The 26,613-nt window shown below is 44.0% G+C and overlaps 1 long non-coding RNA gene across 1 annotated transcript in view; it reads left to right on the forward strand.

Annotated features, from left to right (window-relative positions):
• LOC128894626 (uncharacterized) overlaps positions 1 to 25,509 on the forward strand; it is a 77,931-nt gene extending 52,422 nt beyond the window's left edge. The window contains exons 4-7 of the long non-coding RNA XR_008461605.1: positions 559 to 917; positions 22,369 to 22,487; positions 23,168 to 23,389; positions 25,301 to 25,509. This is a non-coding gene — a long non-coding RNA (uncharacterized LOC128894626). The remainder of the gene's footprint in view (positions 1 to 558; positions 918 to 22,368; positions 22,488 to 23,167; positions 23,390 to 25,300) is intronic.
• The last annotated feature ends 1,104 nt before the right edge of the window (positions 25,510 to 26,613 follow it).

Here is a 26,613-nt window from a genome sequence, read left to right on the forward strand (position 1 = left end):
ACCAGCCCCGGCTCTTGGTAAATAAAGGAACACTTGCCCGTCGGGTTCTGTCGCCTCTGAACGGATTAAGCAATTTTACGTTAATAAAGTAGCCGCTTTTACGGCAAATTGCGTCGACGAAGTTACGTTTGTCATGCTCGCGGGACCGTCCTAGTTTATCGTCCGAAAGGAAAAATTTCGGTTTATTCGATTCCGGTTTCTTCGCGTTGAATTACAACGTCAAGTTTGATGAATCGTGCGAAAATGTTCGTTCGTCCAATTTAAAAATGATAAAGTATTCAACTGCTTCTGCTATTTCGCGATTAAAATTGCTTTCATTGAACTTATTTTAGTCATTGTTACGAGGAATGTTTCAAACACGAAAAAGTATTCCACCACTAAATTTGTTATCCAGAGGTCAATTTATCTTCTCCCATTAACCCAAGTAGTCACGGAAAGAGCAGAAGAAAAATTGGACATACTTGTTTGGTACTTAATCGAATTCACCCTCCAGAAGTACAGTTCCAATGACGAAGCGTTAATGCCACAATCTAATCACATTATGTATTTGTGTTCTAGATAACAACAGTGACCAGTCACGGAGTTAGGTGGTCCGAGTAAACTACTTCTGACAACGAACGCGTCAAGGTCCGGAACCACCCTCGCTGTCCCCGTAACTAAGGGTTTCCTCTACGCTGTTACATCGGCGGAACAATACGTCGAGTTTCCAAATTGATGCAGTACGGATATTTATTCAAGTTTATCGACTTCTAATTAAATTTCCCGATCGGAGCGCAAGGGCGAGGGCGCGACAAGTGGGACCTCGGAAGGGCACAGATGGAAAAGCTGCGACCACCTTACACGTCACAGGGCAGAAAAAACATAGGGAGAACGCGCTCGAGTCAAGGGGAACGAAAAGTCTTGAACATCTTGTCGCGGTAAGTTTAACCACCCCTTCCAAATATTATTCCCGGGCAATCAAGGGTTCTCGAAGACTTTTCCTTTTTTTAACCGCGACGCGAGCCTCGGTGACAGTGACGCGCGCGTCAGCGCTGAATATTTTTGTAACCTTTGGTGATCGACGGCGAATGCAGCGGCGCTTTTGTTTTCACAGAAAACAAGAGCGAAAATTGAGCATCGCCGGCAGAGAGCCTGGTCCCGCAGGGCCTGAAACCTTTCGGGAATATTTTTTTAACAATTTATCTGCTCGCGAACGATCATCGGAAATTGTTATGTATGTGCGCCATTGGCCGGAAAAGATAAATACCGTGCTGCTATTCAAAGCCCATTTGGGGAAACTTTCGACGTTCGATACGCGCGAATATCGCGGTGGCCTTTTTAAATAAATTTACTGGGGAATTTTGCAATTTATTCTTGTAAAAAGCTGTTGGCAATTTGAAATCACATCGTGCGAATTAATCTATTGGATATTGCGTTGCCTCGGAGGTGCTTTTTGTTTAATGGAAATTAAAATGATCAAAAGGACAAAGGACATTGGGAATCGAAACATTTCCACCTTTGTTAGATTGTACAAAAATACCAAAGAACGTAAAGTTGACGTCTTTCGTGAAAGTTTCCGCCAGGTAGGCCCGAAACGGAGGTAACCGGTTAAAAACAGTTTAATTGTTTTCCGTGATTCCAAGGGGAGGTTAACATTGGTTCAAACATCGCGACAGGTGAGCGGCAAAAGGGAGCCAAGGGAGACAGAAATTTAATATTTCACTTATAATATCTTCACTCCAATCTGGCCGCGACAGGTCTGCAACTTTGAAATGAAAATGCACGCGGCCCCGCGCCTCCCCATCCCCCTTGACGGACAGCCCTTATAAATATTCAGAGCGGGACGCGAAATAACGCGACACGCGAGACCAAAGGCATTTCTTATCGTTCCACGGCCGAACTCACCGGGCCGTGTTGGTTATGTACACGCGTTATCTCACGCATTGCTCTTTCGTATTGACCGGCGTCGTGTTTTCGTAATTACGAGTTTCACTTTCTGCCGCCTGGTCTCGTTTATTTTCGCTTCTTTTCGCGAACGGAGCACGCGACCGCGCCGAACGCGAACATTATCGCGATCAGGCCAGGACGAGCAAAAAGGGGAGGAAATTTCAAGTGGAAACGCCGTATATCTTTGCGCGAGTGGTCGTCCATTTACGTGACGGCCCGGAGTTTTCGTTTTATTTCTACGCTGAACGGAGAAAGAAGACCGATAGCTCGATCGGTAGCATTTTAATCGAATAGAACAATTACTTGAGTACGAGGATCATCAAAATAGAGAATAAGAAATAGGACACCTAAATACGTGCGTTAGGGTTGGAAGAGTTAGGGCCGACGTGGTTGACGGGGGGTTAAGTAGAGCTAGAGGTGAAATCGATGTCGATCGTTTGTGTCGCAGATTAGAGTGATCCGCAGTTGGGTCTTTGGATAAAAAGTTTCGTTTTGGATAGTGCATACATGAACCTCTCTTCTTCTATATCTATATATATATTATTTACTATTTTTTACGGTACTTTCTGTCCCGACAAATCGAAAAGTGAAACATGAACACATAGAACCGCTACCGTCGGCCATTATGCACCTTTAAAACATCGCTAATAACGTTTCTCGTTACGCGCCAAAACGGATTAATTTACGAGCGCAAAAACACGGGAGTGTTAGCGGACGTATATTTGTTTATGTTAATGTCTCGCCGTTCACTCTCCTCGCGTGGTCCCCGGTTTATTAAAATTCGTACGCTTTCGCTGCGTGTTGATTTCGTTCAGCAAAATCGTTCGGGCTTTTTAGGCAACGATAATATTAATTTAATGCGACAGCCCGACTGGAAACGGAACGACATTTTCGGTAGGATGTAATAATATGCCAAAAACAGTAGACCGGACAATTAGCGTTGCTCCCGCGGGTTCCATAAACCCGTTTCCCGTTCCTCGCAGCGATTCGGGCTCTCTTCTTCCTCCTATCTGCGCAGGACGCTGTGCGCGATGATAACGAAAATATTCCATTAATTTCTCGTCCATGTTCGATTGGATTTTGACAGGGATTATCGGGGATGCATTAAAAAAAAAAAATATATATATATATATATGAAAAAAGAGGAGAGGAAGCCACTAGAAGCGCGAATGCAACGGTTTCAATGGTATCGAGGGTGTTATTAATGGCCACCGAAAGCACCGTCGCGTTATACCAAAATATTCCGATAAACGAAACCCCTCGAAATCTCTAGCGCAGATTTTAAACGTTCTAAATAAAAGTTCATGAAGCGCTCGGTGATTATTATCAGGCCTCGACGCGATAAAAATGTTTGCAACCGCGCGGTAAAAGCGAAAGCGTGATCCAAGCGTCAGGCAAATGTTACCTTTGGAGAAAATATACGACCAGGAAGCACGACACGACGTTTAAGAGAAGCGTATAAAAAAAATGGTTGGTCTCCGTGAGAAATCGCTTCGAGATCTAACCGAGGCTTTCCTCTCTTTTTTCGTCAACTTCCTTCGAAGGATCGTTTCGTTCTATTTGTCCTTAACGGCGCGTATGCGACACGTTGCATGCCGTTTTCATCTAGTTGCAAAATCGCTGCCACTGGTTCACGCGATCCTGCTTGCATTAATGATGGTAAACGGTAACGAACCAGCGACACCGCGACCGCCGGCCAATGACCGCCGTGCGGAGCGTAACGTTAAAAATTACTCGACGAAGAGTCGTGCAGATTTTTACATCTACCTTTGAAACAAAATTGAAATCGTGATTCGAATAAAACGAATCTAGGATAAAGAGACCGTTCTGTGGGTAGTTATTATTTTTACGGGGGAAATCATTTTTAAGATCTGCGATTAAAGCGCGATGCCTGACGCTACACGCGACGTAACCCGTGGAACACAATTCGTGATTATGACGCTGCGACACGAAACGCGAAATATGGCGATTCCAGCCACGTGGGCCCAGATACCGTCAACTCGCGACTCTCGGACTTGACAGTGACGAGTCTGGGCTCGCAGGATCCGATAGCAAAGCTTCTCTGAGAACGTCCGTTTCAAGGTATTTGGGACATTTAAAAATTAAAGTGCTCTATTTTGTCTAGGTGACGAGTACTGAAGTACGATTTAGTACAGAAAGGAATGTCACCGTGTTTCATTTTGAATCTGCTATTTGAACTCGTCGAGAAGGTTTATTTAGCAGAGAATCGTTTGTTGACAATCTCTGATTATTCTATAGCCCATTACTACATTAACAGGTTGCACAAACGATTAATAGCGTCACGCCTGAGGCAGGACCTGGTAGACAAGCTTTATTAATGAGCCCAAATAGCATTCGTAACGGAACTATTAATATTATCAAGTCTCGCATTAATTATAACAGCACGCAATTTTGAATGTTTAAGTGCGACACTTGGTCGATGAGACAGGTCGACCTGCTGACTCTGTCGATGAACCATTCGATCGATTACTAGCTACCTGAAGAAATGAAGAATTTCGTCAAATCTACTCACAATATGTCCAGATCTGGAATGTCCCAACAGAAATATCGAAAAAACTATTAAGATATTAAGAATTAAAATTCAAGTATTCAAGCATTAAATATTAATTAAGTATTAAGTACCTGACCCAGTCATTACTTATCATAAGTTCTAATAAAAAATGAACTACATCTTTCACGACGAGAAAATTTGCTCTACAAATGACACGAGAGTTAATTGAGATTAGATTACAGTTGAGACGTATGCAATCAATCCCTTCATTAATTAATCCGACTGCCTATGTACATAAAATATATGTGCACGTTGTATATCATGCAGAAAATCGTGGCCTGATGGGACTCGGGAGGATCTAGCGTGGCAGTCGACGCGTTAATGAAATAACGGCGTCCGTTTCGAAACGTCAAAACCGGAAAAATAACAATAACCGAAATCCAACGATCGTTGGTTCGGTTTCGAAGTAACGGTGATAAAACGGGGGTGCTCGTAGAACGGCGGCGCTGCCATTAAAATCAGTACGAAGCTATTTGTACGGGTTAGGCTCACAGTGAAATTTATTTTCAATCCCGGCACGGGTATCTTTCTCTCCGCGAGGTAACCCGGGCTAAACCTGGCATGAATATACTGCGCTCGCGGGCTACGTAGCTGCGGTACGTGTAAACTGCTGCTTCGGACCATGTAACTTCATGACGGCGAAACAAATGTTGCTGCTGGAAGCGCGGAACTATTAAGACAGATCACCCTGGCATCGACCATTTTCGCGAAAACTCTGAGCGACATTCGTCACACGGTGCTTGGGAATTTTATACGATTCGCGATGGATATACATATGTGTAACATTTCTACACTTGCGTGCTTTAATTGAAATGCGATTTTCCATTTCGGTGGATAGCACGGGATATGTTAAACAATATCAGCAGATCAACAGCAAACAGATCTCGGCGCGTGGTGTACTCCAGTGAATATTGTCAATTGTCATATTTATTGCGTTCCATTTTAATCAAATCTTGCTCCCCCGTTGCGTTGCCCTGAAAATTGCAGAGAGGGAGAAGCTGAAAAGTTACGATTCGTGGCAATCCAAGGGGCGTGATATTCTTTCATTTCTTTTGAATCTGAGAGATTTAATATCATCGTAAATCAAAGTAGGGTTTCTTTTTGGTTGTTTGAATACTTGGTTTAGGTTTCAATCGGTAACGTTTCAATTAAGAGTACTTTTCCATTATTTACACATGCTTTTTGTCCTTGAATTAATTAATTGTAATTAATAAACGGAAGTATTTATTCATGGATTTCATATTTTTAATATTATTTTCCATCAATATAAATTATTCGATCATAAATATCGAGTAACGAATGAAAAATAAACACTTTCTAGTCCTTCATATGTACAATGACGTTTACAGTTCGATTTGCTAAATGTAATTACATTTCACGTTCGGCAAATAAAAGCTGGTCTAAATAACTTTTCAATGGAATTAACGTTGCGGATAAATCGCTGTGCAGTATTGTTATTTGTCATCTATTATTGGTATAAAAATTTGCCCATCTCTGGAATACAAGGTTCGCGCTCCCGGTCGAACTCAGAACAATGCCGCATGCCGTGAATGCAACTGTTATTTCCACGTTTATTCCGTGTTTGTTGTATAATATTTTTCGAAATACATATTTCTAGGTTTCCTGTTTCATTTGTTCCGAATAAATATTTCCACGTTGACGAAAATGAAAAACAGAAATAAATAGAGAATTAGTGTATTAACATTTTTTTCCATCAAATAGTAGGTTAACTTAAACTTTTAGTAGCGAGCCAACGGCGATGCAAGAGTCTTCGAATCCACAAGCTACTAACAAATCTTAGCGAGAGAAGTTCCCCGCCCCCGACCTCAAGCTTGAACATTTACGATCGTGGAAGCAATTTTTAAAAACACCCAGCGCAAAAACGGATAGCGTTACTGGCGCATAAATCTTGAATCGTCGCGCCGTGTGAACGGATATTAGATATGCGTGGCTCGCGCGCAATATCGCTGGAGCGAGATACCCCGTACGATGCATCACCGTGATGTACCCCCGTGAGTTTAGGGGTCCAGCAAGTGCGTTCGCGCTATCGGGGACGGAATTCGAGCGCGCTTTTTCGTTTCGTATCACGCGATCTATGAAACATTGATAGAACGCTGGTCATGTAAAAAAAAGAAAAACACGGATAGAAGAGGGACAGAGGGTTTCGAGCGCATGCGGAACGACCATGCATCATCGTTCACGCTTCATCCCTTGATATGCAAGCGTGATACATATATCTGTGTGCGCGCGCGCGCGCGCGCGCGTGTGTGTGTGTACAGGGTGAGACGAAAATCGTGGCACACCTGGGCGGATGTGTAACTACGTGAGAAAATAAGGAAAAAAATTGGTGCAACACTCTAATCCGCGGCCTCGTTTTCGAGAAATCGATTTCAAAGTTTGTTCCAGCGATTGGATACGATTTGGTTATCCTGTACTTCACTATCGGTTACCTCTACCCGAGCTGGTATTTATAAACATTGACGATGCTGCAGTTGAAGTAACACTAAATGTTTTAATCGCTGAAAGTGTATTTTCGAAAAATGTTGTTTTTATTTTCTTACGCAGAATCCTACCCTGTTCTGGTACGCTACGATTTTCGATTCACCCTGTGCATAGACACGTATGTCTACATATGCGCATAACATGTATATATGTATACATACGGCAATGTACTAGCGCATAAATCGAACTTTTGCATTTCCGTCGTCGACAGTTGTCCTCCCACCCTGTTCCCTCATTGCCAGGCGTCGCGTGCTGCGTACAGGAAACATTCGCTGACCTGCCGTGTTTTTTTTTTTTGGTCCTGTTCACCCCTCCAGCCACCGAGTGCATTCCACGTATACGGCGAATTTATGTCGTAATATTCAGACGCGCGATTCGAGCGTGCCCCGATCATATCACCCGTGATCCAACGAAACAGCGTTAAACGGCCCGAAGTGGTTTCAAACGGGATTTCGGCGTTTGCAGGAGACAGTCGACGCTGTTTGTAGCCGACGCAAGCGACCCGGATATCGGTTAGATTAATAATTTGGAAATTTCATCTCCCAGCGAACCTCCTCGATTGAGAAAACATTTAGCGATCCCTCCAGAGCGGATATTAAAATTAATATTAAATTCTAATCATTGTGATATGGCACAGAACTGTTTAAAATCGAAAACTGCTCGATTCAACTTTACCCTAAATCTTTATTATTCGCTAAACGACCACGAACCGAAGTTTCGACCCCCAAAGTCGTCAACGCAGAAAAAATACGGGTCCCCCCGTACGTGAAACTTTTGTTTCCACGCGAAAGGAGATTAAACCCGGCGCGAAAGTGTAAAAATCCCGCGCCAACGAGTACACACTTGCTTTCACTCTAAATCCAGTGTTCTCCTACTCGAACCCCTTCTTGGTCGGCGTTCGTCGGTTGGAATCGCGCGTGCAGGCGTTTTTCGACACTCGCCGCGAACGAAGCTGGCATAATTCATGCGAAGGGCGAGGTTAATTTGATTCTGAATTCAGGCGAAAATAATCTGCCGGGATCTGGCTGCGCCGACGGGATGAGTTTCACCTTTTCGAATCAGGAGTCGTGGGCACGAAGACGAGGGATGTGTGGAGGGTGTGGGGGTGGTTCGACCGGTCAGAAAGCCGGAGGCATGCGCGATGAGCTTTTCTCCGGCAGCCGGGGCCAACGAAATTAATATTTAATTTTCTATCCCTCATCCGCCGCGGAAGTTCCTACGGCCCTCTTGGCTTATACGCCACCGTTGCTCGTGGTTTTATTGCGCTGGTGGCCGAGCGTACATGGTGTTCCATTGTTTCGCGGCTGTATTATATTGCCACTCGAAACACGGTACTTTCTTCCTTGCCCTCTCTCCTCGCGGGGTTCTTGATTGCACCGACGACGAGTCCCACACGTACGCCGGAGCGACGCCGCGCGCCCCGAACGTGCCAACATGGCGAATTAACAGCCGAGAAAGCAATAATCCGACGGCCACCGCGACGATGCTACGCGTACGCTGCGAATTCACGCTTTAGACAAGCCTCGACTCAAAGTTACAATTATTTAGACTCTAGGAATTTTTTAATTGGAGTGCATGATGACTCCGCTTCATTCATTCACCCATACAAATTTCTACATTTCTACCAAGAAATCCCTCCATCGTTTATTGAAAAGGGAAGAAGATGATCCGAAGCACGCTAAACGGAACGGATGTTCATACGGCGGCGGCGAAGCAACGTTCAAATTAGCTTCCTTCGATCTTTGAAACGAGCCAGGGCGTTGCCTTTTGCTTTCCCCACCGGTCCTTGAAACGAGGATCAAGAATCTTGGCCATTTCGACTCGCACAGACTGGCCAAGCTTTCCTCCTCTCTGGCGCGGAACCTTGAGGTTAGCCTCAACTAATACTGGCACTCCGGCTCCTCTGCGATGTAACCTCTCATTACCTACCCGTGTCCGCCGCGGCTCTTCGGAGCATCTTGCCCACCTTGATTTGATTAGCATAATTGCACTTACCTACGCCCTTCTGCCCGGCCACAAATTTGACAGGGACAGGATACAGGAGGATATACTAGAGGAGAGGATACACACCGCGTCTCGGTGTCTCGTGGCAGCTGAAGGCGATAATGATTGCCATGATTTTAATACCGGTCGTAATAATGTTCAGCCCGACCGTTAATGATCGGCCACCGTGTTAGCGGAAGCGTTACCGGTGGCTTCTTAACTCGAAGCAGCTACCATGGCCGCGGCAGGAGAAGTAATTCATCGAAACGCTACCAGAGCATGAAGTAACGCGAGCTTTCGTTGGTAGAACCACATTCGTTGAACCAGGGTCTCCGGTGAACACGAGATTCCTCTCAAACAAAACGTTCGCGAAGTGTCTCCTCTCGATCTTGATGGAAGTTTACAGGTTTGCGGAGAAGTCAAGAATAAGGAACACGTTTGTATTTTTTTGAAGTTGTAGCTCAAGTTTAAAGATGAACGAATCTAAACCTAACAAACCTAAACAAACCTAAAGAGTTGGTTAAAATCGGTAGGGAGTGTGTTACTAAGCAGATACTTCGGGTGATGCCAAACTCATTGGGAACAGTCCGAAAGTCAAACAGTTCCAAAGCTAACCCAATTCAGATTTTAAGGAAACACGGCAACTGATTCGACGGAAATGTTTAGTTTATTTTCAGAGATTCGGAGCGCCTGGTACTGACTGTCTACCAGTTAACGATATTACGGTTACCCCGCGTCGTATCGATCACCCTTTACGCTCGATATCAGGGATTTCGATGAATTTAGGATGTGTAATAGTCCATGTTAAATTAGATGAAGTTAAACCATGATTTTGCTGGCTACGAATTGAAAGACCAGCGCGTTTTGACTCTGAATTTGAAAAATAAACATTCATTATTCTTTAACCATATTTACGTTCTTACGGACTTAGCGTAGAATGAGTCAATAGAGACATCACTCTCAAACATTGTCAATCTATAACGTCCTCATTGTTGGAGGAATAGGGTCACGCCACGTGACGCAGCTGAGGGGTTGTCGCAGTTGACGAACGACGATGTCGGATCATTTTACGCGAAAGAAAGCGACGTTGGCGTTACATTTCGCTCGCGTACGGATCTTAAAATTCTGTCGAAAGAAGACACCGGTTAAATTGAATGTTTACAGCGCTCGTAGGGCATTTCTATTCGGAGGGTGACGGTGCCACCCCTGGAAGCGGATCGTCTCGAATGTCGTCCATCGGAAGAGCCTGAACGCGACGTCTCCGACTTTTTACTTTCGGGATGTTCACCCTCCCCTTTTAGCTTTTAATCTGTCACGCGTGCAACAACTACTCGAATCATCTTCCGAACGTCACAACCCCTTTTGTGAAGCGATAGCATCTTTAGGTAGAGTACTCTGTCGATAAGGTTCGGTAACGTAGTATGTACCCTGATTGGTCGCACTATTTGTCGATAGAGTGTTGTACATTGTCGACAGAGCAGTTTGCTTTATCGATCGAGTGTTCAGCATTATTTATTTTGAAAGAGTATTTTGAAAATACGTAGTTTCGAAAATTATAGTTTAATTTTGTCCATTAAAGGCAGAAAGATCCTTAAAATTGTTTCAACTCCGACTCTCGTAGCCAAATGTCGACCGATACGGAGGCACATTGTGCTACCCTCTATTTTCTTCGCTTTTAATCTGTCACCGAGGACTCGAAACGTCTGATCGCTGACCCCCTTTTCGCGATGGCAATATTACTTAGCGTCGCGGTGAATTTCGAAATGGACGAGTTAGCGGTGCGATTGATTGGTGCGAGCTGCCCATCGATTCGGAACGGGCAAGGGGTGTGATAATGAAATATCTTCGTCGCCGTTCTATGACTGTAACTGTCATTGCATAAATCTGACGGATGCCCGTTTTAATCCACGCTATTAGTCAGTGTCACGAAGAGTTTCGGAGTACATTTGGAAAGTGGAATACATAGGGACGACGATAATGAAAACAGGCGATGGAGCATCGAACACGATGTAACGGTTCGTTTATTATCACGAAACGAGCTCGGTTATTAGCGGAAGATTATTAATCGGGCCGGAAACGAACGGGTGATTAACATAAATAAAACAAACAGCGCCGCGCTCGTGTACCAATTGATGTTAAATTTATATCCTTCGGTCGTAAACCACCTCGGAAAACGTGCAAGATTGAAGGGTGCTGCCACCCTACGAGCGATCCATAAACTCGGAGGGTTCTGCGATGTGAGGGGTAGCTCACCCTCGTCGGGAGAGTTTTTCGCGAGAGAGCGTACCTTACCCGACTGGGAAGTTCTCTTTATCACTTACTCCTCCGATATTGAATTTCATCCTTCCGAAAATTTTAAGCCGTTCGATTGAATTTATCAACTACCGTTACCCTCCGTCTCCTTACATCTCGATTACGCGGATAAGAACGACCGAATTACCCCCCCAAAAAAGCGAAATGAAGAAGAAAAAAATATTTTCCGTGAACCCGTTACCAACCGTCTTCTCTGCAGCTGGAAATTTCATTTCGACCCGGTCGAGCGTCGGCATCGATACAAATTTTAATAAACCGCCGAGTTCGCGGCAAAAATGCACCAACTCCAACTCGCGATCGAGGAGAGCCTCGATTAAAGGCCGGTCCGTTTTGTTCTCTTTCGTTGCCGAACGATCCCTAGCATGGCGCATTTTGCTCGTATTTTCCATGGATCCCCTGGTCCCGTGCTCATAATTGAAAATCACTGTAATCCAATATCCTTGCTCGGGGGTGCGATATAAAACCGAGCGGATCCCGCTTAAGGTCGTTTCGTTCCGACCGACGTGGCTCGATGTCGACCAATAAGGAGCTATCGCGGTTGCTTGGAAAGCAACCTCCAAGTGCGCACCACCCCTCGTCCTGCGGGAGGAAACCATCGTGTACATGTTTCTTTTCTTTTCGAGGAAACTGATGAACATTTTGTTTCTCAAGTATATATTTTTCTTTCGCGAAATGCCTTGTGTTTTAAATATTTTTATATTTTTTCTTTCAAATCATCCCTGAAGTGTGTACACCTGTGGTGTCTAGTAAAGGCCTGCAGTTATATGCTTTAACCCTGTGGGCACTGCTACTTGCAATCTAATATTAAAAACGATTAGTCACCAGTACTAAGACTTATGGCCAACTTCTCGTTCGACCCTCATTCAAAATGTTGAACTTTCACAATTTTATGAATTCTAAAATATGATTGTATAGACACATTCTGGGCACCCTATGCTTTTAGAAATCTGAGAAATTGAATTTTGGTTGAAACCTCAAAGTGAAAAGAGCCCTTGAGGGGTTTTCTTGATCACGATCAACGCGACCCAACGGCGACCTATAAGGAGGTATCGCGGTAACCGAAGAGGAACCACCGAGTGCGACCCTTCGCCCTTTGGGACGAAACCGCGTATACGTAGGCGCGTATTGTTTCCCGATGGGAATTCGACTACCTTGCGCGAAACACATTGCGGACTCTTTACGACGGTTTATTACGACTTACGGGGACGCTCCCCGCGCCAAGGTATTTACAGCTCGGCCATTCTGGGCGAAGCCCCTTTACGGCTGGTATCCGAGGACATCGGTGACAAAGTGTAGGGAAAAATAAGAATTATTGGGGGGTGAAGACGAACCCGTTAAAAGGAGATCGTGTTAATCTCCGGGGTGGGACGGGGGGTTACATTGGTGATCTTTTACTCTCTTCTGGGGTAATGGGCGGAGGAGTTTTCTCTTTTATCGGGGTAGAAATCGTCGTCCTGGTTTCCTAATTGAATTTTATGTTCTGTCATTTTCGTACGTTCGAGCGTACCATTCCGTTAATGGCGCTCTATTCGACTGTATTTTTCTTGAAGCGCTTCGAAGATCGTAAGTTTGAGTTGGTATTAGGGTCGAAATGATATTCGATAAGGCAGACACTATGTTAATAGCCCAGATACTCCCCAAAAAATGGAATATCATTCACACCTCCTCGAATCTTCCAGCCATCGCGCAAATTGGAAATTTACCGTCGCGCTCGACCATTTCATGTCTCAAAACATCGTTCTACACGAATGTCCCCGAAGTTTCATGCACCGTTACGATCTTCGAGACTTTCGAGACGTATTTTTCATCGTTTCCTATCTCGAAATTCTTCCAGTGCTCGGTGATAACAAATACTGATCTCTGTATCATTCCTGAATCATGGTCCCGCGAGGTAACGCGCGGAAAACTCACTCGAAGGAGTCTGCCAGGACGGATGATTCCGCGTTCTCGCGTCGTTTCTGCCTTTAAACTTTTGAAATAAATTTTTATTTGTTCCGCGTTGCGTTGGTATTACGTACCGTCAGATGCTGCAACTTGTAAAGAATGGACAACTCGCGAGTCGTTCGTTTTGCAGGCTCACCTGACTTTGCGTTGATTTCAATTGTAACACTACAGTCCTAGATATTCCAGATTAACTACCACGTAGAAATTATTGCCTGCCTATTACAGTCAGTCCTAGCAATATTCGCACCCTCTATATCTATTGAAGAAATTTCTTTAAATTAAATGGTGGGTTTGATGTCTCCAAGTGTATGTTTGTATAAATATGTTGATATATTAGGAGGACCGATCAATTAAAATTTTATCAACATTTATTTATTAAAGAAATCTTAAATACTAATCAACAAAATAAATTCCATCATTTTCTTCGATTTTTCATCGAAAACCTTTTCCAAGTCGAAGACATTTTGATTACTCTTCGATCTCCCTAATATATATAAATTTATACATGTACAAGTCTATTCATATACACATTTATAATGAAAAATGGATTTGGCAACATCAAAACTATTATTTAATTTAGTCAAACTTCTCCAATATACATTGAGGGTACGAATATTTTTGATATTGGTATGAATTTATAATGCATCAGAGGAAACCATTTTTGCTCCCTAGTACTAAATTATAGACGAGGGACTAATGGATACACGTAGAATAAAATTAATCTACGTATTCATTTTTCACCTGTCCATATTAAATTTGATGCGTCACAGATTCGAAGCTGAGAAGTGTTGCGAGTAACGCCGTTCGACGGAGGGTCACTTGTATCCCTCGTTTTCATTGTCCCGTGCAGGTTCCTCGCGAGTGTCGTGACAGGAAGGTCTTTTTTCTTGGCCGTTCGTCGCTTCCTGGGCGACGCTTCTTCCACGATGCTTTCCGCCGAAGCGTAGTGGCTCTCCTGGGGCGGGAGCATCAATTTTATGAGACTGAGAAATATCGGCGGCATCAATAACGGTTTATCTCGAATACAAATTGCCACCCTGAGAGGACCACTGCCTTAAGAAAACACTCGTAATCCGCGGAGAGTGAAGCAAGGGCGTAGCGACAGCTATCTATCGCCTTAGGGCGCGACATCCTTCGACCCTTCGTGTTTATACCTGATCCTTGGTAACGATCAAATTTAATTCCGTCGCCCTGTCGCAACCGCTGCTCGACTTTTCGATGGAGGATCGCTAGCTCCCTCGCTCGTGCAGCTAAAATTTGAGTAATACCTTACGTCTACTTGGAGGGTCGTCAATGTAGGACGTCGTGGCTCGGGGATCATCTGTATTCAGTTTTACGACTAGAGGATAGTGTTTTAGGGTCAAGGGCTGTAGACTTCACTCTTTGGTATCCGAGGGTTATCGTAATTAGCTCCTCGGTTGTTCTAGCCGAGTCTCGTAGCTCAGAAGACGCTACTCCGACGTTCTATGTAGATGTCGAAGATCGTCGGCACTTGGTTCTACGATCCGAGTCGAGTAACGCTTAACCCTTTGCGCTCGAGAGATGAGTCTCAGTCACCACTAGGTTTCACGTAGCAGATCTACCAGCAATAATGTTTCTTTAGGTTTAATTTCTTTGAAACTAGAAGTGTCAATAAAATTACATCTTTGAAGTCAATCGAAGCTTAGCATTCGTGGCAATACAGAATGTAGAATGTAGAATGCTAGGAATGCATCTCGAGTTGCTGGTAGATACCAAAAAAAAGGCCTCGAGTTCAAAGGGTTGACCGTGGAATTCATTAAACGATTATCTTGCAAAATAATTCTACTTCAAAGTTTCAATTTTAGAACGTAGCTCCTGTTTTTCATAGCATATAGCGTGCTTCTTTAATTCCGTAAAACTACTCCAAAACCGCGAGGAGCGAAACAGGGTCGTAGCGACACGTCTCGTATGCCCCGTGCCCTATCTATCGCCTCAGGGCGTGCAATCCTGCGACCCCTCGTGTTTATAGACACCCCAGTCCTCGACGACGTTCGAAATTAATTTCGTCGCCCTATCGCCACCGTTGCTCGACTTTTCGATGGTGGATTGCTCACTGGCTCAGCCTAAATTCGGGAAAAACATTAACGCGTTACTCGCCGGAGGGTCGACGCTGTTGTTCAACGCGCAGCAATACATCCTCGTTTTATTTATGCCCGTTTAGAATACATATTTTACAGGGACGTGGCCATAAATCTGCTTTATCGGGAATCCCTTTCCTTGGCTATTCCCAAACACTTTATGTCGTTTCGTTTTCACGACGATTACGACTGCTGTCACGGATACCACTTATCTCGTATCAGTCTGTTTCTTCCACTCGTCCTACCAGTGTTCCCTATTTCTTTTAGACGAAATCCACGACCCGACGCGACCCCGTTGTCGAACCACCAGACGATCGTTTGGCATGGTTTAATGGCGTGGTCGGTGGCAGCGATGATGAATGACGCTGACAGAATGGGAGACATTCGGCGCGATTCGCCGCTTGAAGAGCTTTTTTGTTACGGGAGCTCGTTACGTCCCGGCGCCAGCCTGGCCAGCAACTATGCGCCAGAAACAATGTTGACTAATCGCTTTCCAAAACTACGATGAAAAACGTCGGCCATAATGGCGGCCTGTTTTTGAGCCTGCGGCGGCTGTCGTGCTTCTTTTACCTTCGCGAATCCCTGGACGATCTTGGGTCCCTAAGGGCATTCCTGCTGTTTAAGGTAGATTTTTGGCTTGTTCGTGAGAATTTTTTGGTAGAAATCTGTAAAACGTTCGAAGTTAAATTTTAATATTGTACGTTTCACTGCGCAGAGGATCTGAAGAGATTAACATCGCTGGCGGGGAAAGTGAATCGTTGAATTTAAACTACCGAATCGATTTTACGCGATTCTTAGTGCTTTCAGGAAGGGACGGCAAAGTGCCATCCTGGTCAATTAAACGGTGACGTATTTCAATATGACACTTTAACGCTTGCCTCGAGCAATATCGATATATACCGTTTTTTTCTGCAGGAATAAAGTCGATTCGAGGGCGTTCGATCATGAATATTTATGACGCTCTCAACCCAGACAGCTGTCGACGTACTTTTTACTTTGAAAACCAACATTGCACATCGAAACGAGGATTCGTTCCAGTGGTTTCCTCATTTTCTACTAGGACTACGGTCCAGAAGTCTCGATGAGAGAAAATGCCAAGGAATTATGTCCCCTACCTCCCGCAAATTTGACTTCTTTTCCCATTCTTCTCTGATCCAACGAATTAGTCGGCGGAATAATTCCATCGCGGCCGAAGAAAACAAACCTTATTATTCCAGTGGCTGCGACTAATTTGATCGAAGGGAATTTGAAATGATAATGCGGACAAGTTTTTCCCGCTTTAGGTTCGTCGTTAAACCCGTCCCCTGCACATATATTTCCCAATCGTGGAATCATGAATAATGCACGTCTAATATTCCCGTCCTACTTTGCCTCTTGATTTTTATTAAATGTGCCTCTTCGTTAGCTCTGATACGCTATTAATTAACGCGAGACTTTCGCGGAAAGCTGAAATAAATTTGCAATTACGTCAATTAAATTCAGAAATGTTACTTTAATGCTTACAAATATGCGAAAGAAATTACTGGTTACTATAATCAATTACTATAATCTGTTGGAAACATTGAAACTTGAAAACATAATATGGTTCAAAGTCAGGTATCTTGATACTTCTAACGTGACGATTAAAGAAAATGGAGAACGTCGATGCTAGTCCGAATTTTAACGTAAATGCAACGTGGCTATTGGCTCGCTGGGTAGCCAGGATGCACAGGATGCCCTGGAATTTACATGAACGAGAGTTTCTATCTGCGGAGCCGATGCAAGAGCAGTCAAGCTGTACTATAGCGCTTGCAAACTAAATTACCTGTATTAGTACGTGCGCACGTTTACAAGCATCTTGCACTTAGCCAACGATATTATGGTTCCTCTGAATTACTTGTTTGATTGCTGTACACGGAAACTGTGCTCTATAGTGGGTCGTCATTCGGTACGAGCCACAAAATTGAAGTTCCGTTTACATATCCTTGGTCTGTATTCGGTCTGAAGTATTCGACAAATAATACAACATACATCGAAAGCAATTATTCGAGTATTCACACATAACAATTTCACTACAGTAAATGTCACTATATCTAGAGAAACCTTTAAGTTGCCATTTATTTTTTGAATTTAAAGCATTTAGAGGGTGATTATCGGTATCGAGATTTACGACTGGATATTCTACCTGAGGCGATCAGAGAGTTTTAAGGGTCAGGGGTTATTGACTTGGTGTTTCATCCGAGAGTTATTCTAATCAGCATATCGATTGTTGTCGTAACTAAGTCTCACGATACGATGGACACGTCGATGAACTTGGTTCCGTGATTCGAGTCAATCAATTCAGTGTTCATGATGCCACATGAAATTAGACTAAGCTAAACGAGTCTATACGTTGTCCTGTTTATCAATCGCAAATTCACGGTATACACAGGTGTCTGGGTTGCAATTGTTCCCAGGACGTATCGATTTAGTAATTGAAGCTTTCCCCTGCGGGTGTAACGTGTACTCCTAACGATGGAACATAAACGCAATTGATATATTATTAACCGCATCCATTAAAGGAAAGCACCACTGTCGGGATGATATATACGTGCTTACCGGGGGGATGCTTCCTCAGCCTACGCCATCGCTGGAGAACGCTCGGGTGAATACGAGAAACGAGAAAGAGAGGTTTCTCTGTGGCCGTTGGGGATTCAAAAAGAATGAGAAAAGAAAGAGGGAAATGCCCCTGCGTGAATTTAGCTCAAGGGTGACGAGGTCTCGCCATGTGCTGCCGATCACACGGTTCCAGGTTGCACAAGTGCAGCAGCAAGGTCAAAGGGCGGAAACCGTGATACTCAAAACTGCAACGAGTGTGTTTTAAGTAACGTGGAAAAGTCGAGCGAACGTGTCCCTCGGGATCTGTTAACCCCCTTTCGTGGAATCGACGTCGAACGGACTCGTAGCCCTGTTTTGCTAATTGCGATGTCTCGTTCGATCATTAATGCATCGTTAAATGTTCTACGAAACTGTTTAGTTTATGTGAGATTCTTGTTTATGTCTTTATCGAGTATGAAATTTCCTACAGGATATGCTTGTTACTCTTATTTTCATATCGTAAGTAGGTACATATTGATCGTTTACGAAAGAATAATTTATTATATTTGTATTATGTTAGGAAAGCTTTCACAAAAAGCGAACAGAGTTTCTTACGAATATATCCGATGGGTAGCATTTAGAAACCGAATTTAATATCCACGAGAAGTCGTCGGGAAACGCATCGAAACGAACGATTCGGCCGATGTTGAACAGTTTAATATCTGAGGGACCCACCGGGGGCGATTTCCTTCGCAGAGGGTGAGAATCGTTGGAAAGTCATTCGCCTCCGTTCGCTCGAGGAAGCTTGTATACCCCCTCTACCTTAATCTTCATAGTTCCGGCGCCATTCGTGAAAAGTGAATTTGACCGCGTTGAATGAAATCGAAATATTTACTGTTCCGAAAGTTTCATTTGTTAGGACACTGAATCACTGGATGCTGAGTTGATCTATTCGTGATGTATCCTTTTGGGTAGATCAGGGTTAGAATATCTAGACGTCACATAGCATCGAATGGCTTTACGTTGCTTCGAATAGCTTCAAATGGATTCGAGTATTTATAAATTACTTCAAACAACTCGTCGATGTCCCTCGTGAATTCCAAACGACCTATCCTCTTCGCATAATTTATTAACGATCACGTGGAGGCGGAACAGTGCTCTCCAAGGCACTTCGTGTCGTCGCTCCTTCTAAACCACGCGAGCACTACGCAGGGGTCCGCGAGCGTTGATATGATTTCATCGCGCGTCGTAACGGAAGAGGAATTCTCGCGAACATTTTCCGGGGCGCTCAAAATTCCCGTCACAGGGGTGCGGAATGTGCGGGAAAGACACTCGAAGACATCGGAGCCCGAGAACTTAAATATTCTGCGGTGTTCCTCCGGGTAAGACCGATTCGAAGAAGATTTAGTTTCGCGAAAGGGCGACGGAGGTGGGTAAGAAACGGCGCACGGAGCCCGTCGACGGTAGCGATGAGCCGAGACAAAGGCATGAAAGGAGAGGAAACGATGGCCACCCCCGTCCCGGCGTGTCAGTTTAATGGAACAGAATTGAAATCATTTGCCTCGCGACAGGCTCGGCACGTCGTCGCCTCCTGAGCTTGGCAGTCCAGCCGTCGTCGTCGGTTCCACGGTTCTTCTCCCTCTTTCTTTCCGCGTGTAATTGAAATTCTCGAAAGCGGAATGGAGGATAAAAAAAAGAAACGCGAGGGTTACACGGGCGGCGTGGTACGAGGGAAACAGAAACCTTTCGAGACGGATAGCGCCACTAATGGAGTCCTGGTTAAGCGTTGGTCCGAGGTACAACCTTCATTACATTTATCTCTCTGGGTTTGTGGTCCTCCCCAAATGTCGACCGGAGGGTCTTCCCCCATCGAAACATAAGGCCGTTAAACGATTTAATTCAATCGTACGAGGCACGGGAGGACGGAGGGGTGGCTGCAACGAATTTAACGCCTCCGATAGTTTCGCGCTTCGGAATTCGCCGGCGTCGACCCACTACCTTACCTCAGCGTTTTAACACATTGTACCCTCCGTGTCTGTCGACCAACCCTCTCGTTCGTTACCCCGGACTTTTTTTTTGCCTCTGTAGCCCCGGTGCATTTGCATCAAGAGATACTTGCTCCACAGTTACCCGCGGATTTGCTACTGAATCGTCGATCCCTCGAATCCCTTGTTACGCGCGAGTAATGAAAATTTGTGATTAGGATTTTATTTAATTTCATGTAGGTTGCAATGATATGGAGTAGCTTTGTACAGCTACCGTCGAATCGTCGAAAGATTACGCAAATACGCATCGAAGCAAAAGCAACCCCCTAAATATATCTACGACGAGAACTACTTCAATTCTAACCGGAGGCACATCGGCGCGTCGACGCACGTCAGCCATCCCTCGCTCCGATGGTTCTGAAGTCTCGTAACGCAATGTTGGCACGATATTTAGAAAGTAGTTGGCGAGTTCTGCTTTACAATTATTGCGTAACCCTAACGCGAAGGCTGACGGGTAAGATCGACACGGGGAATGGGAGGCGCAAGAAGCTAAGAGACTTGGAGAGGCTCACGGCACTCTCAAAGAGAGGCGAACAATGCGAACTTCGAGATAACTTCAGAGAGCCGAAATCAACATGAAAGGGGAAGTTTCCATCTCTAATTGGTATTTAGGAGATCCGAAACAGACCCAACTTCGCCCCGTCCTTACGCACCACCCGCGCACACCTTCATAATACGTCCCACGCTCGAGCTGCTCGACATCGTAAATCTTCCATCGCGAGATTTAATACTGGAAAGTTAAATTGACGGATTAACAGTCCGTTAAACATTTTTGTTAACCATGTACCTGGAGTTTCATGTCTGTCGTAATTAAATAAATAGTTTGAAGTCTCGCAGAAAAAGAGTATCGAACCTACACGAAGCTACATGCAGCTGCTCGACAACAATTCGTTAAACACATTTTTTTAATTAAATGTACCTGATGTTTTACCAGGAGTGAATTTCCGTCGTGATTATTACATTATTAGTTTGAAGTCTCACGGTAAAAGAGTTGCGAAGCTACACGAAGTTACACGAATAACTACGATAGTCTCATATCCAAAAAAGTTCTGCAGAACGATGGTAATCTAATAGGTTTGAATACACCTCCTTCATATTTGAGTAGTTATGTCCCGCCGTTAATAGAACTACTAATAATTCTCCGACCCGCGAACTTCTGAATAATCCAGTTGGGCGAAACTACGACATGTTGGGTTTCGTAAAGGTAACGTCTACGTACCGTGAGTACTTCGTTGAACGCGGAGCGACATTCTTGAAGGGAGACGTACATACACTGGCATGCAGATTTAAACACGCACCGAGAGCGGGAATTCTCGGTGGCGTTCGGGGTTCCTCGAACTTTCCGCCGGCAGCATGTTTATCATCCGGTTCGCGGTTCAGCGGCGAATTAAATTATACACGCGCCGATGTGCCTTAAAAAGGCAGCCCTGCTCGTGGCAGGGGTGACACGGCAAGGTGGGTAAGTAGGTAGGCAGATTGGTGTATGTAGATGGATAGATGGAATTCGGATATAACACGGGATTGAAGGGGACGTGCGCTCGAGGAGGAACGTTGAAAGTTCGGATCGATTCTGCGAAAGGACGACCACTTCAAAAGACCCCCTCGATGTGCCTGGTCCGGAGACTTACTTTCTTTGTTCGTATCGGTAGCGTAGTTAACCAACATGCAAAGTAACGCGTTGTGTACGTACGTGCATCTTTGAAATGTATGCATGTATGCGCGTCAAAGATATACGAAGTGCTTCGACGATGGAAGGGATTTTATTATTCACAAAGGGCCACGCGGCGATGCTCCTTGGCTTCCCTTCGTTTCACTGGAACGAGCGGAAGGAAGTCGAAAAACTCGTCCCACGGCGCCGGGGCAAACTCGCGGAAACGTGGCGGAAATTCTGTCATCCTGTTTCTTTAATTATTTTAATACGTAATCGGTTGAATGGAAGGCGCGGATACAAATATATACACGAACAAAATATGATCTTTATTACTTTGTCAAGGGTCGACTCTCCACAACCGAATTTGATTTCGCTATTGATAAATAGTAATGGTAGGATGTAATTGAAACGTGGTTTCTGCAAATGGATTGTTTATAGACGGTAGGGAAGTCACAGATGAATAATGTAGGTAATGGATACGTGACTTTAGAGTCACGCGAGGTACAGGAGATTAATACAGGTATATAAAGCTTTGTAGAGGTTCATATAGGTTCTTTTTATTGCATTCATAAACGCAATAAGTTATATAAGACTTTTACCGAGTGTGGGTATTTAAATGGAAATGAAATATATAAAAATAAATTGTCGTGTCTTCTAAATTTTGCTAATGGGTGATCGATGAGACTGATTTACCGAATCCTGCTTGAAACGCGATTAAAATTTGAATTAAATAATTATCGATTACTCGTTTCTTATTATTATTACGTTCTGTTGCAGGAAGAAATTCACAGCTGGCGCCGCATAATTTGCAATGAGTTCTGTTGCGAGGGTAAACGAGTCGCAGTAGATGGCAGCAGGCGTTGAGGACTGAAGGGGCGAAATGGGGTAAATTTCAGGTAAACGATATGTTTTAAACAACCCCGTTTTCCTTTTCGGGAGGGATGGTATTAGGGGTTGAACGGGTTGCGAAGTTGCTACAGAGATGGCGCCAGGATGCGGTTCTCCCGACTCGCAAAATTCATCCCCTATATACCGCAGACATCGAACCTTCGAATTTCACTAAATTACAACATTTTCCAGGCAACAAATTATCAAAATTACTTCTCTAAAGACATATTAATCCGTGTACTAAATTTCCTTTAAAAAATTTTACATAATTTACGATAGAATTGCTTCGAAACCATTGATTAATTTTCCGTTTAATAAAATGAATTTCTAAATGCAAAATGTATCGTTTGCGCATTATAAAAGTACATTCTTCTTTTGCTCGCACGACGTATTACTTTTTCCTACAATGTCAATGAATATAAAACATTTGCCAGTAAAGTATATCATTGTTTTGATCTTAAAATTACATTTTTCCTCTGAAATTCATACGCGTTTAAACGCATACAAAAAATTGCATCGCAATTTCCGAGGCAACTACTCAACCCCGTCGCGATAGGGGTGAATAAATAAAGGCGTTTATCGCGAATATGAAAATTTTACTGGAGCAAAAAGTGGTGCGAAGGGAACAAAACCGAGATCCTTTTGATGGTAGTAGGAGACCAATGAATAAGGCAGCATTTTCTTTCAGCGCTGCCCTCTCGAAATAACTCTGGGTCCCTCGCCGCGTCTTGTCCAAGCGGAGAAATAAAGCGATGTCACGAGGAGGGTCGATCGAGTCCCATTAATGGGTGAACACTGAAAGGATCTACGGAATGGCTAGTCGCAACTGGGCACAGTGACCTTTGTATCCGGGTGACGAGAAGAATGGGCCATGAAAGTAAGATTTCGTCCGGATTTGCCAGGAAAAAAGGTATTCGAGGATGGGGCATCCTTCATCCTTACAGTTTTCTACCTTTTCTTAACGAAACAATGCATTCGTAACTCCTCGAAGAAGAGAATCGGACTCAATTGGGCTCTCGAGGCTTTTCATTCGATGAACACTTCTTAAATCAATACTCTTCTACGCCGAACTTCGGATTTTATTCGTTTATGACGTAATTCTAGCCTGAAAAACATCAACAAACCGTGTGTAGAATGATTATTTAATACGTACAAAATGATAACGTGCTTCTTCTTAATTTTTAATTAAATGAAGATATAATAAAACGCTTGATGAGATATATTATGATTTTCATGTAGACTACACCTCATAAATACATATGATAATATTAATATTTTACTATGCACTCATTCATCATGTATTCCTCATATTTAACCGCACCATGAATGGATAAAATCCGGAGTTTAATTATTATGTATTTCCGCGGGTAAATCGAATCTGTCTCGAAATAATTAATCACACTCCCGATCGTTCCACATTCGGAATGCCAGACAATAATTGGTACTTAACATTATCCAAATAACGACACGCATATTACAGAATTAATTTGATTTATTTGCCCGTCCATGGTTTCGATGCAAACAAAGAAAAGTGAACAAATAGACACGCCAGGCCGAGCATTCATGTTTGCGTCGAGCTGCCGTCATTGTTTGCTCATTTCACGTGACATCATAATTCCAATTACTACACAAAAGTGAGGTTTAAAGTTGAATGTAGAAAAGTAATATTTATTTTTTTCAAAAAATGATGACGCATGGAAAGGGTAATCGTTGGACGCGCCTGCACCCGACTGATTCGACAGTTGCGAAGAAATTTCCTGAATCCGTCTTCCTCGAGTTCCACCGATTCTCTTTTCCCTTCTTCTTCGTCTTTTTCTCATTCCGAAGCTCGACGCTCTATTAGCAGTTTCTTAGAGCAGTCCCAAATGGCATTCCTATTGATGTTCGCTATGGGGTGTACCTTAACGCTCGGGGGAGAAAAGAGCGCCATTCTAAGGCAGGAGAGAACTTTATGGACTGCGCAATGGCTACTGGATTCTGTTCGAAGCGGACACTAGGGCTCCGCTATTCCCTTTTATATTCCCTTCACCTCCGACCTCCTTGTCTTCATCCTCCTTCACCATTCTCTTCTTTCATCTTCCGTTCATTTTGTTTCTATCTGCCCCAAGCAATTCCCGGCGATTCTTTTATTGCTATTTCGATGTTCGTCCTTGGATCATACGGTGATTACCGCTAAGCTGACAAATTCGATCGCGGATTTGCTCGCCTAGATCAAACGGGAAACGTCTCGTCGCTACTGCCACGAAAAGTGTACTGGCTTTAAAGAAATTTGTTCATACTACATAGAATAATCTTGTAAACGCGACTCCGAAGCTGATTGAGGTTGAGATAGTTTGTGAACCAGGTTCTCTTTAACCACTGTACAATTTTGTCCATTTATTTTAACTGCAACAGAGCAAACCAGAATTACATGCTGTAAACCCTCGCAGCAATGTTAACGCTGAAAGTCACCGTTTATCACTCCACTATTATTTAATGAAAGAAATTAGTACGGACGACGAAACGCTAAAACGTGGAGTCGCTCGGTCGCCATTACCACTGAGCAGGGAGTAAACAATTCAGAAGCATGAATTTGTAACGAAGTTCGCTGAAACTTTCGCAGACGCAAAGTCTAACCGTTGAACGAGGTCGACCGGGAAGACATTTGCACACTCGATGTGTTCTCATATTCCGGGGGATGGGGATGGCTCTCTCGTTTCCTGAAGCGGACTCCATTGACCATAAGGATTCACCAATTTTCCACCCTCCCGTTCCCTAGAATCGATTCACCCGCTATCTACCTCTCGGTTAAACCTTTGGCGAACTGTTCTTTAATTCACAGGAACGAGTGGATTATCAATGACAGTATGTTCGGATGTGGTAACAAGGATAATAGTCGAATACAAAATTGAGGAAATGGGCGCGTTAGAAAAATATTTAATCAAGTGTTTGAAACACTTATTGAAGAGATTCTTAATAAAAGTATTCATTGAAGAACTACATTGAATGTATGTTTATAATGCAAAGGAAAAGTACGTCGTTCGTTTTAGATTACCAAAATAAATATATTTTACACTATAGCTTCAGAATTGTATTATTTTCGTCAGTCCTCGGTATTAGAAACGTAAAATATCTGCGAATGATCGCGAATGTGTTAAGGTCTCGAAACGCACCTATCTCGAATTTCATATCAACAACATCCCTCAGATTATAGTTCGCAAATAGTCGAACTGCACAGTGCTGCGCATCATTTCCTCAGCATCCGCGGGCGAGAGACAACACCGTGGTCGTTTAATCGAGAAGTCGGTGCACGTCGACCGATAGCTACGAACATGGTTCTTCATTTGTTCGTCGCGAAGGAAGAACGCAAATTGGATTATGCTCGAGCGGAGCCGGGCTCGAGGAAGGGAACGGAGGAGACCGATATGCCTCTCGGTGCTGGTTCAACCGAAAGCCACTTTTCTTACAGGCACCATCATACCTCGCCACACCGACGTGGCTTTGGGCGGTATTTCTTCGTGTTTTGTCACGGAGGCGCCCGCTGATGGATTGATAGTTTTAATGCGAAAGACAGTCGATACGGTTCGAGGCGGCGACGTAGCCGAGTTTACCCCCTCCCCCACCCAGAAAACGTTTCCCCGGGCATTATTGTTCCTTGGGGGTTCTAGCCGTCGAGAGGGAACCAGCATCGGGAGACGTCGGTATTATTGCCTAAGATAATGAGTTTTCTTCTCAGAAGACCGAGGGAAGACCGATCGGTTGTTCAAATATTGCTGGCAACGTAATAAGCAAAGTGCTCCCGGTGGCATTCGAGGTTGTAATAGAAATTTAGACGACTTTAAACGATCCCCGTGCTTCACGTTTCTGCTTCGCGATGCTCGTGGACTGTGTTTACACTTTGACATCCGCTCAAAGAAATTTCAACCATGCGAAAGACAAGGGGTAGGCACTTTATACAAGTTTGATTTCATTTCGGACAAGTTATTGCCGCGGGTTACGCAACCACGTTTCGATTACGCGACGATCGGATATCGACGGGTTTTCAACAATTTAGAAAGTATCGATATCGGAGTTTGATAGGACTATCGGAGTCCGTTTAACTGCGCGTGCTGCTGCACGCTGACAGTTCCGCATCAATATCGCTGCTGTGTTTCC

This window comes from Hylaeus anthracinus, unplaced genomic scaffold (genome assembly GCF_026225885.1).
Source record: "Hylaeus anthracinus isolate JK02 unplaced genomic scaffold, UHH_iyHylAnth1.0_haploid 4, whole genome shotgun sequence".
Classification (NCBI taxonomy): Eukaryota; Metazoa; Arthropoda; class Insecta; order Hymenoptera; family Colletidae; genus Hylaeus; species Hylaeus anthracinus.